This window comes from Astatotilapia calliptera, chromosome 11 (genome assembly GCF_964374335.1).
Source record: "Astatotilapia calliptera chromosome 11, fAstCal68.1, whole genome shotgun sequence".
Classification (NCBI taxonomy): domain Eukaryota; kingdom Metazoa; phylum Chordata; class Actinopteri; order Cichliformes; family Cichlidae; genus Astatotilapia; species Astatotilapia calliptera.
Window position 1 is genome coordinate 35,819,386 of NC_137432.1, and position 18,979 is coordinate 35,838,364.

An 18,979-nucleotide genomic window follows, 5' to 3' on the forward strand; every position below is an offset into this window, starting at 1 on the left:
CCTTAGAACAAAGATTCTGTCACTGAGCATTTATCTTATGACTGTGCCATAATCTCTCGTTACCTGTTATAACAGGTATTATGTCCTGTCAGGATTGGAAATGAGTTTGCATGAAGTTAAAATGTGATGTGCAACATGTCATTGAAGAGTCATGCACAATCCAAATATTTTAATTGAGTTAATGCAGAATCCCTTCTGCTTTTTCTTATTATACACACACACACACACACACACACACACACACACACACACACACACACACACACACACACACACACATATACATATACATATATATATATATATAATTTGAATTTGTATATGTACTTCCTGTCAGCCAAAAGCCCGGGCTTCAGACAGTTCAAATCAGAAAGTCTTTTCCTCCTCTTCACTCTGTTTAATCAGTAAATTTCTAATATGGTTATCTCAGACAGAGCTCTGGCTGTGAGAACACAAGTCCTACACACCTGCTGTTCAAACCTTTGTTTATGAGAGTCAGCCAATCAAAAGACTAAGGATTAACTGAGCGGCTGCACTGAGGCCCAATATAAGATGAATAAAGATTGCTCTGATTTCCCTTTGCTGGGAGAAGGCACAACTGAACCATTTTGACATCTTTCGCACTTTCTGTTTTTAGACCTCATGCAAGCTCTTTCGATATCCTGGTGATATTGTTGTGTAGGGAAACCCCCTCGATTCATGTCATTTGAGCTTATCGTACCGATACCATAAAGTAATGTATCACTAACCTCTGAAAACCTCAGTCTATGTTACAATATTATCCCCAATGGACTTATGACTGTGACTTAGCTTAGGACTATTTTAAGTTGGTTTTTATTGTTTGACAACTTGTCTTGCATGTCCAGCACGGCACCCTAGTGTCAACCACCAGTGTTGATACTGAAAAAGCCACCTTGGACTGTAGAAAGCTGTTTGTTGGTGAATAAATTGACAGAAAGTTTCTATGAATTGTTTTTATCCCCTCTACTTTTGTTTGGAAATATGGATTATCCGTTAATTAAAATAAAATTGTTTTGTTCACACTAACTTTTCTAATGTCTTTTACTATCATCTTAAAGTAAATGCATAAGAAAAAATGCAAGCCATTCCGCATTAAGCTTTTTTTGTCCCCTGAGCTCTTTAAGTTTGAGGAACACTAGCTCCTAATAATGCAATTTAACAGAAAATCTTACAAAGAAGTAAATATTAAAATATTTTAAACATTTTTTTAATTCCTTTGGGTCCTTTGGTGACCCTTCAGATATCATTTCTATGCAAAAAATGGACTCAGAGGCACAGATTTAATCTGTCATAATTCAGAACATTTTGTTTGTTTGTAATTTTCTAGTTGTCAAGTGAAAAGAAATCTTAATGTGAGTAGACAAAAGCTTTAGAATATATCATAATTATCTTGGCACTGTGGCTCTTAGGTAGAGACCTGCAGAAAATAAATCTTAGCTTATTAGTGATTGGATATTTCTTGCCTAAACCTTACATCTTCATTGTTTCAGGGTAAAATAAGTCACTTGGTTGAGCAGATGACCCATGAGCTGTAAAGCTGCAGGTCATTCTGCCTTGTGCATCCATCTCTGCTCTCCAATGCCCCTGCCAAATAGAGGCTGAAAATAGCTTTTATCTATCCATATCTCATCAAAGCAGCAGGACATTACCACTCCTATGAAAAAAAACAAAGAATTAATTGTTCACATTGTCTATGCATAGACAATGCAACATGGGAAAGCCTTTTATTTGCATGTAATCAACTAGGTTTCACCTGTTTTACAAAGCTGTAAGACCATCATATATCTGCCTCATATAACTGAGCTGACAGAGACTGTCTTTATATCAAAGATGGGAAATTGTCAGTTTTATGCATCTGATGTATCTAAACTGACCATTTTAATGTTTGATCTTACTTAACTGATTTTTTGGCGCTAAAAGCAACAAGAAGATGAATACCAAATAATCAATTATGCTAGTAAGCCTGACATAATTACCTGCTAATTAGTGCTAAGAACAAAATAATAAAATCCTAGAATTTCACCAAAGCAGAAGAGCGAGGTTATTAGATGGGTTGCTGTACAGGTAAGTGTGCAGCGAGTCATTATTTGTTAAAAACTCAGCTAAGAAGTCCAGGATCAATTAGCACAGGTAAAGCCATCAGAGAGCTACCAGCTTCAATCACCTGTCAGTCAAATCAGTCAAACCTTTGGTAAAGCAACTTTTATAAAACATAAAATATTTTAAGCACGCAAAGATAGAATTCACCAGTTGTTATGAAAAGTACACTAGAAAGAAAATTTATTTCTGATGTAACAGAATGAGCATTTCAACATGGGAGTCCATGAAAAGAACCTCTTTTTAAGCCATCTGCTAGCAGGCATTTGAGTCAACTTCAGGTTTTGGAATTTCCAGGTGGTTTCATTTTTTTCATAAACAGATGAACTGATGCTTTAAAAGCTTGGGGTCTGTTCTTTATTTTATTTATAATGCTTGGCCCATGTCTTGTACAACCCAGACACAAATGGTAATCTTTTGATTCTAATACATCCATATGCTGACTTTGGATTATGTCCTACCATAGCAAAAGATCAGACGTTTAAGTTTTGACAACACACACAAATAAAACATTACCTGTCACCTCAAAGAATTTAGGGTAAATCCATTAACTGGTCAATTATACATAAAATACTTTGATTCAAGGAGGGAAAGAGACACCAATCAATACTGTGGATCAATCAGTGATTTTAAAATAAATAGGGGATTTTGTGTGCTCGCGTTAGGAAGCAGCTCAAATGTTGATAGAGGCCTGGTTGATGCATGACAGAAAGTAAACAAAAACTGTGACCCAGAGCACACATGCTCTGTGACCTTTGGGTTCAAGGTGTGTCACCAGGTGTATGCACGTGTGTGGCTGCACATGTGCTCAGGTTTGAGCACATATAGCTGCTGGTCAGCTCTCAGTGTTCACATCGGACAAAGAGGAGAGAAAAGAAAAATAGAGCAAAAACGGCTTGTAACTTTAACATGTCAAGTTCTCTTCTTCCCACCGCAAAAACACAAGGGCTCACACAAAACACACTCCCCCACATGGTAACCTTGTGCCCTTTACACCCAACCTCCCCTCCTCCACCTCCCTCTTCAATCCTTCAATCTCCGCCCTCTACCCTAACCACCCGCCGCCATCTCACCTCCCACCCCAACCCGTGTGTGTGCGTTTGTGTGTGTGTATGGAGAGTAGCCGATTGACTTATGCCTTCATTTCAGAGCTGTCACTCCTGGCCAAACACCATGACCCTTCAACCTCCATTTTGGAGCTGCACATTTTTTTCGTTCCCTCACCATATGAATATAAAAAACACATGTGGCCAAAAGGTGTGTGTGTATGTGTGAATGTTTATGTGCACAGGTAAATCAAACTGACAGAGCTCCTTTGAATGGCAGGAGCTGAATTACTTTTGCACTTCAATTTTGCACACCTGCCATTTATGGCAAACACTAGGCCCAGCATAAACCATAAAAGCAAAATACGTTGCTTCAAGATACAAATCAGAGCCAGTAAATATCACAACCTCCAGAGCCAGCTGCAGCAATTACAGTCCTTTTTTTTTTTTACTCTGAAGTTAAATTACTTGGGATATTAGAAATTACTGAATACTACAGTTGGTCTACTTTATAGGCTAATATGTAAAGACTTAGTTTTTCCTTTGACCAGAACAGCTGAAAATATTCTATAAACAGTTTGTGTCCCTTTTAGCACAGTACATTCATGTAGTGCACTACGTGTAGTAGTGACTAATGTGTGAATTTTTGGAAAGAAAGCGTTGCTCAGTTTTAATCCTACCAGATACGACAGTTGCAGTGTTAGATTGCAGCTGCTGAACATTTGCAACTTCTATCAACTTGCCTTTGTAGTACTAAACTCTAGCTAACATCATCACTGGTGCTGATGATATACCCTACTTCTACTAGGTTAAAATTGGTTAGTGGTCTCTTCTTTTGCACTGCAAAGCCCAGATGGAACTCAGTGAGGGTAACAACGTTATACTATGAGTGCACATGCCGGTACTTAAAGTGCACTTTATGTACAGTAGCCTTGGTTGGCAGCACGAAAAAAAACTACATTAAAAATTGATGAAGTTTCTGCGTGTAGAATTAAAACACCTTCAAATGACTGTTGTGAAAAGTTTTTCACAGAACTGTTCTGCAGCCCTGTGAAAAGCTAAGTACCCTCACTGTTGCCACAATGGGGGTAAGTAGCAGCCAGGCACTGACAATCAAAGCATTTGATCAACTGATTATCAGCAAGTTATAAGAATAGAATTTTGTGAGTGCACTCGTCTGGAGCATTTACGTGGGTGTTAACACAATACCACAAAAACCTAAGAGCTATATCTCAGACTCTACTTGAGTTCAATTTTAAAGTTCATGACTGCACAATCAGGAAAGGACGGAACAAGAAGAATTCTCCTTGTAAGTAAGAAGGCTGACCAGGAGGACGCCCCTTCTCTTGAACATGGCAGCATGGTGAAGATTTGTAAATTAACCACAAGACCTGTGGAGTAACGTCTTTTGGACAGATGAGACAAAAGTGGTGATGTTTGGTCATAATGCACAGTGCCATTGTTGGCGAAAACCAATCACAACACATCAGCACCTCTAGCACAAACACCTCACACAACCTTCAAGCACGGAGGTGGAATGGTTTTGATTTTGGCTTGTTTTGCAGCCACAAGTCCTGGGCACCTGGGCACAGCCATTGAGTCAACCACAAATTCATCTGTATACCAACGTTTTCTGGATTCAAATGTTAGGCCATAGGTCCAACAGTTAAAGTTGACCCAAATATTAGAAGCAACAGCTTAGACAACAGAATTGCTGAAAATGCACAGAATCAAGGTGTAGTTATGATGCAGTCAAGGTCCAGACCAAATTGCTTGAAATGTTGTGATGGCACATCATTGGAGCAGTGCATACAGAAAATGAATAGTTCAACTTATTGCTGCTGAAGCTGGCTCTAAAGAGTCCTGTAAAAACATTATTTTTAATGTGACTGGTTTAAATTTGCAAGATAAACATAAACCAGTGGGTCATCTCATCGTGTTTACATCCATCTTTCATGTGCAGTCTATAACACACACATGGCTATGGATGCAAGAATGCATTTTGAGACACGGCTAGTCACTAATTGACTAATTTAAACAGTTTTTTAGGGGGACTATTCAGCGTTAATCTGGTATTTGTTTCACTTATTTTCTGTGGTTTCTCTTTTCAAAACATCTTTATTATATCAACCAATTATTTAATTGTATAACCTTTTAACTTCACTTCAAGATTTTTTTCACCTAAAACCAAGTGAGAGTCAATTCAGTGTCAGTGTAGTGCCACACTATATTTACATTCACACATACACAGAAACAATGTATCCATCTGACTTGTCTGTAGGTAAGTGGCCATACCAATCAGGTCCCAGCCAGAGGTCGACATGACAAACACAATAAGGCAGCAGATTCATCACCCTGTGCGCTCTGACAGTAATTGTCCTGTGTCCATGTCACGGTTCCACCTTGTTAAAAATACTAGGGATGCTCCTTTGACAGAGATGACATCGGCCCCAGTCACATACATTTAAGCCAGACACCTTTGCCATTTGTTATGACACACTTTCAATTTAACAAAAGGGCCCCACTGAAGATGAACAGTGCCCTACGTGGGAGGAGAAAGGCCGATGAATATAGGGCAGTGTGTGTGTGTGTGTGTGTGTGTGTGTGCGTGTATAATTTAGTCTTTGGTAGATGAGGTGAGACATCTGGAGGGATTTTGTTTAATAAAAAGGCACATTTCGTCTTGTTGCTAAATGTGAATGTTAGCAGCACAAGAGCAAGCCAGACGTCCATCTCTGGAGAATACGGCAGTGCAGATCGATAGGTGGGATGTCAGATTGAATTGAGGTCACTCTTTGTCTCCCCAAAGAGGTGCCACTTACTGGCAAAATAAAGCGGGTATTAAGTTAAGAGTGTGGGGGGCGGTGGGAGTGGTCGACTCATATCTGTGACCCCTCTCTTGTCGGCGTGGTGAGGCTTTTTGTGCTGCAACATGTTCATTCTCTGTTGTCTGGAGGGAAGGTGAACATTTGACACCGAGAGAGTCTATTCTTTGAGGGATCAATAACCTGATGGATGTGGTGAGACTGCTGTTCCTCAGTTAGACCCGCCACCATAGTCGACCTTAAAATGTTGACTCTTTTATTTTGCACATTTTTAGATTGAGTAATGTGGTGGACTGGTGGTGTGAGGCAAATGGAGTCACTGCAGTCTGGGGCTTTATTGATTAGTCAGTGGAGCAATCATTTGTTTGTCTGAAACCATTTCTAATATGTGTTTTAGTTATGTTAAGACGGCTACAATTGAAATACTAAAAGTTTGTTGTTTTCTTCTGCTACTCATTGCTACAATAGCTATGGGTTTTTATGACTGCCCAGACAGTATAAATCAGTGTAAGGACTGGCTGAGTGGTGGAGGACACACACTTGGAGGCAGAAATGATCTTCGACTTGATTTATTTACAACTCTTACCAGACAAACAAAGCCATTCAGGGTGATTTTAAAAGAAAAAAAAAAAAACTAGGAAAGCTGAAAAGAACAGAAGAAAACGAGCAGTCAGACAAAAGAAAATCCATTGGAACTATCTTAAACTGTGTAGAAAATTGAATATAGACCCCATGAATCCAACTATTTTATGCTGAAGTCCCTTTGTAAAGAATGCTAATATTGGAAACCTGGCATGTTGAAAGAGAAGTGACACTTCCTGGGAAACCAGAGGACACTACACACTCATATGGATGTGACCTGTTAGCTCAATCATGTTATATTCAGTAATACTTTAAACTGGTAACTGATCCCACAAATTCATCAGTAAACTCTCAGTTGCGCAGGCCTAGAGACCAGTCAGTGACACCCCGGGCAACCTTTGGTGAGATGTTGCAAAGGTTTCTGTATATTTGTGAGTGAAATTGGGTGCAAATAGGGTGCTGCACTAAATAACTTGTTGTGATTGTTTGATTACTAGCAGATTGTTGTGGTCACTGAACGTAATCCTTGTGTACCTTGTAGTTCTGGTGTGGTTAAGGGAAGATAGCATCTGGGAAGGTATCTGGCAGAAAATGTTTGCCAAAGCAAATATATGAATTACCACAAAAGTTCATACCATCGGTCAGGGTTTCAGGTTAACAACAACAGCCTCAGGTGTTGTTCGCCAACAGGGTGCTGGTGGAAACTGTGCTACTGTTGGCCAAAAAGGGGGAGGGATATGAGGAGGCAGTGAGAAAGCAGAAAAGGAAGAAATGCGTTGATTAGAGGAGGGAATTAAAATGTAGGAACCATGACTGCCATAGTGAGAGAGATGACTAATAAAATGGAATGTGGGGCAGGTATGGTGTTAAGGAAGGAAATGTGGACGAACAGTCAGTGGTGGAGTTTGCTAAAAGAATGGAAATGGCTGTGGTAAACACATATTTCAAGAAGAGGAAGGAACATAGAGTAACGTGTAAGAGTGAAGAAAGGTAATCACAGCTGGGACTACCTACTATGCAGAAGGTGCAATCTGAAAAAGATTGCAAGGTGGTGTCAGGGGAGAGTGTAGCTATGCACCATCACATGGTAGGCTGTAGGATGGCTTTTGAAATAAAGACGAGGAAGCGAATGAAGCAATAAGCAAGGATACAATGTTTTTAAGTTGAAGAGAGATGAATGTTGTTCAAATTTCAGGGAGGAATTGAGACAAGCTTTAGGTGTTAGGCAAGTGTTACCAGATGACTGAGAAAGTACACCTGCCCACAAGGTATTTGGTGCATCCTCTGGACAAAGGAAAGAAGACAAGGTGACTTGGTGATGGAATGATGAAGTACAAGAAAGTATTCAAAGGAAGAAGTAAGAAATTTAAAAAGTGGTATAGTCAGGGAGAAGAAGAAAGTAGACAGGATTACTGGGACACCAGGCATATAGCAAAAAAGAGAAAGGTGGTATATGTGACACTGGCCACTATGTATCAATTGGCTAGACAGACGGAGAGATTGAGTTGGAAAGGATGTTAGAGTGATTAAGGATAGATATGGAAATGTACGAGCAAGTGAGGAGAGTGTGCTGAGAATGGGGAAGGAATACCTCGAGGAGCTCATCAATGAAAAAAAATGACAGCACAAGGAGGACGTGTGGAGGACACTCACTGAATAAGGAAATGCAGACGATAAGTAAGGAGGAAGTGAGGACGGCTCTGAAGCAGCTATGACATACCTGTGCAGGTATGGGGATGCCTAGGCGAGAGCGGTGGATGTTTTAACCAGGTTGGTTAATACAATCATGGATTGTGATTGGATTGGATAATTGAGAACTGGATTTTCAAGAATGAGTGTGACGTGCAGAGCTGTAGTAACTATACAGGGATAAAGTTAATGAGCCGTACCATGACGATGTGCGAAAGAGTTGTTGAGTATTTTGGAGAGAAAGTTAGAAAGATGAAGCTGGGATGGTTTGGAAATGTGCAGAGGAGAGACAGTGGATATATTGGATGAAGGATGTGGAACTTGGAGCCGTCAGGCAGGAGGAAAAAAGAGAAAGAAAGGTTTCATTGATGTAGTGAAGCAGCAAAAGCAGAAGGCTGCTGTGATAGAGACTCCCTAAAGGGACCAGCTGAAAGAGGAAAAAGAAAATCTGTTAAGCCCTTTAATGACTTTCTTATTGTCTGCTTTTATGTCCCCCCAACTATAGTATTTTGTTCAGTCGCATCAGTCTCATTGTGGCGTCATCTGTAGCTAAAAGCTCTAAACACCTAAATGACAACACGAGGGATAAGTGACGATCAAAGCAGTTAGCATCTAAAGAGCTAGACATTTCCCTGAGGAGGTACTTTAAGCTACATGATAATTAAATATACTGGACTAAAATTGTAAAAAAAAAAAAAGTTAAAGAAAAACAACCAAAATTAAAGCTAACATTGTTTTATACATAACTTGATCTAATAAGGCGGTAATACAGTAGGGCAGTCTTGTATCTAATCATGAGTTACATGTTCATTTTTACTTGTTCGGCTGCTATGTCACTACAAAAAAGCTTTGACTTTTGTAACCTGTATTTTCACGGAGCTCGACAAATGCAGCTGAAAATCTCAACCACCAGTGTATGCTGTGTAAATGGTTTATGAGAACAAGACAAAGTCAAAGTTCATTTTTACTTTCATTAATTTCCTCACTTGTTCTGTCTTTCTGTGATTTATATCTGCATGCATGAAAAGGGCCAGGCCTGAAACTCTTTACTGAGCACACCCTCCGGACACTTGATATACCGTGTAGAGCAATGCATCTCCAAAACTAATATTGTAATAAATTGGATCTGTGTCTATGTGTGTGGCCCAACAGTGGACTGTTTGTGAAGATGTCCCAAAAGCAATACCTCCATTTCCAGAATCAACAGACCCCAATTTAGCATTCCCAGATCCCCTGAAATGAAACTTTCATTTTTTTCCCCACAACCATCATCTCCGGCAAAGCATTGCGAGGGAATTGGATCTGTCTCAGCACAACCCCTCTCCACTCAGATCTCATCAAGCGTGGGTTGGAGTCACCCCTCTCCCACGGAAATTGCTCTGAACGGCAGGAAAATGTACATCATTGAGGTGCCGACCAAAAACGGCTTCGCTCCCCTTCTCACACAGACAGCAGCCCCCCACTCAGCATTCGTCTTATAAATCCTTAAAAAGGGCCCTGACTCCAATGTATGGCAACACCATCAATATTGATGTGGGAGAAAGTTCTTCCAAAGCCGCCTCAGTCACAGAACATTAATATTGATAGTGTTGTGCACCAGCCCGGACGCTCGGTGTGACTCTAAAATGGTAATGGCATCTGGACCGAGGGTTAGAGGCCAATATCGTTGCTGAATATGGACATAGCTGTTTAGCTGCAAGCAGGACAGGAGGCCATGCCAATCACTGCGTCCTCTTCGTCAGCCTGACCAACCCAAGAAAGCTATGTCGGGGTTGCTGACAAACTTTGACTTTTACTTCATTTGATTTTATTCTTCCAGCGAACTTTCACATCGTGGACAGGCCCTGTGGGCTTACAGATGTTTTTTCATAAGGGGGATTCAATTAAGGTGTTGCATTATGGCACAGGCATTGACTGTGTCAGTGATTAATTTACCTTTTTTCTCTTGTGGAGTGCTTCTAAAGCACACATGTTACTATGCACATGGAGTGTTTAAAAGGAAACCAGTGCAAAGGTACTAATGGGCAGTTGAGGCTGGGTGTAAAACTGAATTAAGTGTCACAGAGACCAACATACGATAGAATAGCTTCATATTGTCATTGTACATGTACAGTAAAACAGTGGGTGCTTCAGACTAGCTGTGCAGGAAATTTAGATTTAAAGCATTAAAATCAGCCTAGTATAAAAACGGTTTTCGGTTTTATGGATAGTTTCATCCTTCATAACAACTGCACAGTAGTTACATTTTTATATCATTTTATTTTTTACACTAGACTGTACCCGTTATCCTTGTATGCGCTGGCTGTCCGCTAGGTCGTACCTTTTCTAATCCAGTTCCAGCTCCAAGCTGTTACTCCATTCATTAAAGCTGCTGTCCCTAAAATAATCCGGGGTCACTGTCGGCCTCCCTGGCTTTTTATTAGAACTTCATGTGCAGCACGTCTTTAAGCTCAGTTTTTAAAACCATATGATGCAACTGCAGCTTGAACACTCACAGTTTGCCACCAAATATTTGAAAAGTTCAAAAAAGCTAAGTGTGATTTCAATGCGTACATGAAGCTCAGGTAGGATCAGGAATTTTTCATATGAATCATTCAAACCACACAGCAGCATATTAATGACTAACCTTATGTTAAGGATGAATCACTTCAGATGTTCTCGTGTCTGAAGTTTGGTCCATTTTCAGAAATAAAAGAAATTTGAACCCAAAAACTACTACTAATGAACTAATACTAATAAAATGCTAATAACTACTAATGACATAAGACTCAAGACGCTGGCTGAAGTCATTGAACTGGACTGCTCCAATCTCTCTTTGGTGTTTTTACATAATTATTTGACAAATAGTAAGACTAAGGGCAGCACAGTGGCGTGGTGACTACCACTGTTACCTCACACCAAGAAGGTCCTGAGTTCGACTTTACCATCTCAGCAGGGCCTTTCTGTGTGGAGTTTGCGTGGGTTCTCTCTGGGTACTTTAACTTCCTCCCAAGTATTTGATTAGTCTGTTACCTAGCACTAATTAGAAGACATACTTAACCTACATAACCATGCACCTGCACAGTCTCTAGGTGCAGGTTGCTAATCCAACTTATTAACATTAGCGAACTTAGAACTGCAACTCCAGTCTAACGCGTCTAGCTCCAAATACAGCTTCAGTCAGAACACTAATGTTAAGACTTTAAAATGCACAATACAGAAACTAGTGGGCAAGTTTATGGATTTTATGCCGCTGTATCCTTTTTTTTTTAGCATTTGAAGATGCAGACTGAATCATGATAAATGTAGAGTGCATTTTCTTCAGGTTGAGCCGTTCTAGGGCTCTAAAGTCATAACACTATGCCCTGATTTTGGCAATTTGTACTTTATTCTATTCTCCTTTATTTCAAGAATGTAGGAGTAGTTATGGCTTGGGAGAGCAGTCATCCTCAAGTCAGAAGTTTGGTAGTTCTATTTCTAGCTCATTCAGTCTTCGTGTCGATGTGTCTTCGGGCAAAATACTGAAATTCCTAAAGTTTACTCCGTGTGTCAGTGCATGTGTGTTGTATATATAAAAAGTGCTTTATGAATAGTTGAATGTGACTTTGTAGGGATGCAATATCCTTTAATGTTAATCACTAGACGACCCTCTGAAGAACATTTTACAGCAAATACCTGATTTAATCATTCACTGCATGATTTTATCAAACTTAAATAATTGATAGACATGCTTTGTTTGCATGTGACTTCAGTGCATTTACCTGTGATGCATACTATTAAATATACTGTGCTTTTCATAATAAGAAATAGCCCACTGGCCCCAATGATATCATGGCTCCATGTTGTGTCCTCTGTTTGTGCAAACATTAGATTATGCTGAGGTTGTTTTCTGGGTCAGTAAGTTAAATATTTCAGATGGTTTATTTTTAGCGCCGTCTGTTTCCACTTTGTGCATGCTCTGCACGTTTGCGTGTTTGTGTGTATGCGTTGGTGCATCTCTTGCTCTGTCTGCAGGCTGCATTTGACCCAGTAAGTCATCTTCACGTGCCCCTGGGGTTTATCAATTGAGTGTTGTATGCAGAAACAGGCCATCACAATTAGTGGCCAAATAACTGTTAACACCTCTGATAGGGTACAGTGGGGTAACAGAACTCTTGAAACATCACATAGATCTGTACAAAGCTACTTGTATTTATTGTTGTTCTGTTGCTTTCACCAAACTAGTGCAATCACAACGCACCTCGGTATAAAATATCCAGTGTGCTTAAAGCAGTGGGGAAACCAAATCCCATTAGATCACTTGTACATGGCATTGAACTGTCACGGTGCAAAGAGGGCACTGTAATTGCTGCACAGACGAGTGGTCATTGAACTGTAAAAAGCAGGGAGGGTTTTCCACAGATTATGAAAAACAGAATGATTGGAAACTGCCCAGAGGCAGAGCTCCCATGATAATTTCTGACCCTACCATGTATGTGGAATCAATGCAGGGCTCTGTTGTTGACCTTTGCTGTTCTCTGCAACAAATACCGTTGCTATGTTCTGTAAAGACAGCCCTCCTACAGTATCTCTCCTACTCCTTTCTTTTCTCTTCTTCAGCTAACCTTTCTCTGACTTTCTTTGTTTGTAGTTGCTTTGATCCTTTGATCTGTCTCACTTGAAACTTTGTGGAAATCAGGTTTTGTATCTCTCTGAAGTACACCTCTCTTATCTCTGTTCATTCTATTGTTTTTTTTTGGTTTGTTGGGTTTTTTGTGTATTTGCAGTGAAGGAAACAGTATTGTTTCTGTGGCTTAAAGTTCAGAACAATGTATTGATTGTGTTGGAATATTACTTAACAATTAGATTCTGCTATTGTATTTTTTATTACTGAACAATCTGAAAGAAAACACATAAATAAAAAGGAAAAAATGCTTTGGAGCAAATTTAAATGCAGGAGAATGACTTGATTTAAGGGCTTTTAAAAACACTATGGAGTTAAGTATGACAACACTGTATATTTGCAAAAATGTTTTAGCAGAAATGAGCATACATATGTTTTTAAAGGGCAACAGAAAAAGGTTGTTTGTCCCACATTTATTCTGGCATTCTCAGCACAGGTAATCCCTGAAGTCTACATCATAATTTGTTACTGTGACTTTATAACACTAACTGTGCATGATTCAAAGGTGAAATAATCCTGGGTGTACATCTTAACCATTAACAATCTGAAATGAGTTCCTCCTGCTTTCAGGTCACCCTCCCTTTACACCAGCTTTCATCTCATTGGCTGTGCTTTAAAAACAGAAGGATGAACAGCAGTTAGGTTTCCTGCTGTACTCAGAGAGAGATTTGTGAGATACCTGAGATAGCGATGTTAGCAATATATTTATTCGCTCTTATCTGAGTTCGTGCACATCTAAGAGTAGAAAGTAACTCTCTGAAACAAGCATTAAGAGCAGTCAAGCTTTTGGCTTCCAGGGATTGTTAGATACATAGACTTACCTCATTTTAAAGTTTAAATATCTTCCTTTGGCCATTTGTTACAAATGCAGTGAAATAAACTGATATCAAGAAACCTCGAATGAAGCTGTCTGTTCTTAAAAGCCCTGTTTCTAAAGTAGTTCTAGCTGAGCAGTTCTTCTGTGAACGGCCTTGCAGCCGTTCCAGGCGATGCCACAGGGCTCCATTGTGCCTCTGCCAAGCTGTGACAGAACCATGTCCAACTTCTCACCTGCAGCATTGTGCACCCGGAGAGCTCAGTGCAGAATAATTGGGAGCTGAGATTCCAGGACAAGTTCCTTTTTGTCCATTTTGTGGGAATTACTGACCCGGAAGTGTGAGGTCACAGCTGTGGTAATTGTTGTTGGGTGATGCAGCTGTGTGTATCTGTCCCTACATGTGTGTTTGTGTGTGTATACTTCCATCTGTGTACTATTTTTTCTACATTACACAGGGTGTGTATGGACAGTATTAGCAATGCAGACTTTTTTTTAGATTGAGTTTTTCCCAGATTTGCTGCATCTGTCTTTAATCTGCAAAGATGGGAGCTGATTCTCTTTATGTGACATGCTACATTTTAAATTCAAGGAGAACCAGCAGCGAAGTAAATTTGTTCCACTAAATATGATGCGATGTACAACACAATCACTTCTTTATCCACTCAAAAGTGAACAGAATGATGAGAAATTAGACTCTTAATTATGGGGAAAATCAAAAACCGAGCCTGGCTCTTTTCCAAACGGTGTCTTCTCCATCTGCGCTACTGAGTGTTACTCTGCATGAAGTCACACTCGCAGCAGTGAAGGACACTCCAGATTAAGGTTAAGGGTATAAATAAACAGGTACTGTGGGGCACACTCGCTTACTATTCATCATGAGCAGGAAACAGTATACTATAGACATTCACGGACTCCTTGACTTTATTGTTATTCATTTTTTCCTGCTCATACATGTAGATTAAATGCAGGATAACAACATTTGGGGTTTCTTTAAATTTCTTGCACTGTACAGTTAAATGTGTTGTTGTTCTGCACTTTTAAACAATTTAAACTGTTCCTTAACCTCATCCTTAATTCCTTATTGTACATTTTAGTTTCCTACACTTGTTTGATCTTGTCAGCACTGGCTGGATATTTGTTCACACTAGTTTGGCAGTCTTTTTTATGAAATAGTGGCATTTTCTCTGACTGTGTCCAACAAAAGACATACTAGTGATGCACAAGTGTCATCAAAATCCCAGCTTGTTACCTCTAGTGGCCCTGTTATACTATTAGCACCCTTATTCCTATTGTTCAGACTTTGGTGCTGTTAATGTGGTACCTGATGTCATTAAAACTCCCCCGTGTTTGAAATAAGTAGACAAAAGTGAATAATCTCCATGATTTGCATGTAAGCAGCTTTAACATACATGAGACACATTGTAAAGTTGACTTTTTAAAAGTCATGCATTGTTTGCATCCAGTTATTGGCTTCCTCACCTCCTTATAATTATATATGATTAGATTTCTTGGCACATTACTGCCACAAACTGTCAGTCTGAGGAACAGCACAAGGCCAACATCAGGATTGGGATCATGTTGTGCTCTGGTCTCATTATGTTTGATACAAAGAAAACAGATTGTCCTAGCAAAAACATCGTTTGATGACATTACCAAGAGTCAAAAGGGTTATAGAATACCTTTAAATACCTTTCATTTCCACACTTTGGCAAAGTTTGAAAATTGATCCATGAAGACGCTGCAGCCAGCTAACTGTTTGGCATAAGATGGATGGCCAAAATCCCTGTTTGAGGAACTGGTGTGCCATCTGTAAAAGAGAAAATGGGGCCAAAGTAACATCATACAACAAAAAAAGAAATATACATAGACATATTCCAAATGATGAACAGATTAATTAATAATTATGGTGGTTTATGTGTTAAATCTACACAAATCAGAAAGTGTATAGATGGATTAGTGAAAAGTTTTCTATGAGAGCTGCATGGTTTTAACACAGTGGAGAGGTGGGTGGGCAGAGACAACCTCAAACTAGTCTCTCTCCAGGCCCCAAAGCATGGGACACCCTGGTTCTGTAGGTGCATGTGTACCACTGATGATATTGCTAAAGGTCTGTAGGTCTGGAAACAGACCACAAATCAACAGTAGGGCAAGTAGAAGCTGTCAACAAAAATTATACACATGCAATTGAAGCCATCTGTTAGCACAAAAATGTTGCTTGACGATGGAAACTTCTTGGACCTGGACGCACTGACCCCTCTTTGGCCCTGGAGGTGAAACCCCATCCCAGGTCAGGATAGCTGCTGCTGACACCAGCCTCCCCCCTGTCAGTCTACATGTAGCCTGGGTGTTCACTGCCTGATCTCCTCAGCAGTTGCTTGCATTAGCACGGCTTCGGGACACCACCACCTGTCATGACCTAGGGGAAAACTAAATACCGCTTTATTTTTAATTTCAACATTTTGCCTATAAACAAGCATCTCGCTATATGAGTGAGGCTTTGCTCTAGAGATGTTTACAGTAAAAATCTGATTTTACTTGATTCAAAAAGATCTGTTCAAAATCCTGTACTGAGAAAAAGACACGATTTTCTAGGTATAGACTAATCCACTTTACATTATGGGATCAGGGTTTAACAGGGGGTATTGACCCGTGGATGGGTCAGTTTACCTCGAGCTGTCAACAAAGTTGCCAGGTCACTGCCACTGACAGGCAATCTCTGTGCTCTGTAAAGTAATAATGGAAAAAATGCCCAAAAAAAAGGAACCACTTTTTGAAAGGTTTCATCACATGATAAATCTGACCAGCCAAAACTATTTAATTTTGATCTGCAGTGACCCTTCCCTGTGCTATAGAAGTGGGAAATTAATTTCCCCACAGAGCTACAAGTACATGTTGGTATATGTTTTTCCTTTATTTTGACACCTATCTGAATATTACAGCTGCATCATGTTAAAATGTGGTGATTAAGAGCAGTGTTTATAAAGGCTGAGGTACTCACAACATGGTGCCAGAAAACAGTAACAAAAGAAAAACAAGGTAATTTTCTGCAGCAGAACCATCGTGATTACACCGAAGACAGAAAGGAAGAGGGATACTGATGTAGCACTCTCATGTTAATGGACATAATACATTACACAAAGGCTATTACGCATGACTGGCAATTTGAAAAGGGCATAATGTAGCGCAGTCAGAGGATTTTAGCTTAGTGCAGTTCACAAAACAAGGAAAAAGCTTGAAAATATACATTTTTATAGTTTCTGGGTTTTTTTTTCATGGATTCTGGGATTAATTCAGTTAAAATATTCATGATATGGTGCATATTTAAAAACACTTTGGTATTAGTATTGTAGCCTGTGGATCCACCGGGCATTTTCCCGGTGGGCTGACAAACTTTTGGGCCATTGGCCCGGCCCGCTGTGCACCGGCCGTACAAGCACTGACAGCAGCTCATTGGCTCATTTTTATTAGTGACACTGTATTCTCCAATCTGATCTCTTAATACGAACGGCCTCTACCCTGCCTGCACTGTGCACTAACACAGGTTGCAGAAAAGGTTTAATGTGGAAGAAGGTGGAGCTGAAAATCTGAGAAAAAACAATAAAAACTAAAAATAGATGCAGCAAAATGTGTCAGATTAACAGACATGTTAGCTGTAGTAACAACAACAACTAGTAACCTCACAGTCAATGTAGGCTGCTGCTGCTGGCACCAGCTGTGGAGAAGTGAGGGAGATGAAATTAATGCAGTACGAAAATAGATGAAGGGACATAATCAGGAAGGGAGAGAGTCAAGAATTCAGGTAAAATGAGCCACTGCTAATAGCAAAAGTCTAGCTTTTAATTATTGTCACATGCCGCAGTGCAACTAAGAAATAACCTGAACCAGATAACTGTACCAACCTGATTAAAACCTGTTTCAATATGTGTAATCAAACAAAATGAAATATATACTTAACATGTGTCTGCATTATCTATATAGCATTTAAGGTGGGCCACCTGGACGGAAAATGCCAGGGCTCTGACACACACTGTCAGTCTATAAACAACAGGGTCTCCCGGCCATACCTCCAGGGATGGCTCGGTGACCTTTTCACATACAATGTGTGTAGTCGCACAAGTAACACAACTTGTTCTGGCAGAACTGATGGCCTCCAGGCTGGACACCAGCATGAGGTCCATGTGTGACACACACACACACACACACACACACACACACACACACACACACACACACACACACACACACACACACACACACACACACACACAGACATGCTGTCACTGTCATCTCTGCATCTCTGGCTGACACACTCTGTGACCTTAGAGGAGACCAATGTTAATGCAAAAGACAAGAGATCAATGGGAAACAACTGTCTTAATAACCATGTGCACGAGTCTGAAATGCATAATATCCTTATGCTCATTAGATCTAACTAATATAATGTAATCTACGGTTGTCTAGACCACACAAACCCTTACAGTTTAATTAGCTTTGAATATTGTTGAAAAATGTGTGTCTGCTTCTATCTTAGGAACGCAGCCACAGTAATCATTTTGAATTGTTAGGTTTTTATTTTTGTTACTATAATTGTGTCGATGGCAGTAATGTTATTGCACATCTTAGATTTATTTCTCCACTATAGAGAAACATGTGCCATTTATTTGTCTAGTACCATAGATATCTGAAATGCTACACTCTAACAGTAAAGTGTTAGACTTCACAATTTTAAAAATGAAGCCATAAAAATTAATTTCTCATTCCTGGTGGACTCTTATTGCCCATCCTACTTAATTATTCACATTTATTCTTATTTTTTTTTAACATATCTTTTCTAAAGTTCTTAATTATCTTGTTTTTTGTGTTTTATTGGTAAATCGTATGACAAAATAACTTTTATTTACATTATTTTCAACATTTAGCTTTTTGTAAAGTATATATTTTGTGTTTTCATTAATAAATAGATCCTAGGTGCATTAAGATACACTGACATTACAAAGATGTGGGATTAAATGATAGGTCAATGTTTTAATTAGAAAAAAATGAGGTTTAATCCAGTGTCTGTTCAGGTGTGTGCAGCGAAGTACAACTACTTCACATGTACAAGTAAGACAATGTAATTGAAAGCCATAATTCAATGGATGTTTATGTATTTTTGACTTCCTTAAAAAACATAAAATCAACCTTGCAGGCTGACAGAAGAGGTGAGTACACCAGGAAAACAGCTGACTCAGACTCATCTGTAACAAAAGCAGAACAAAAA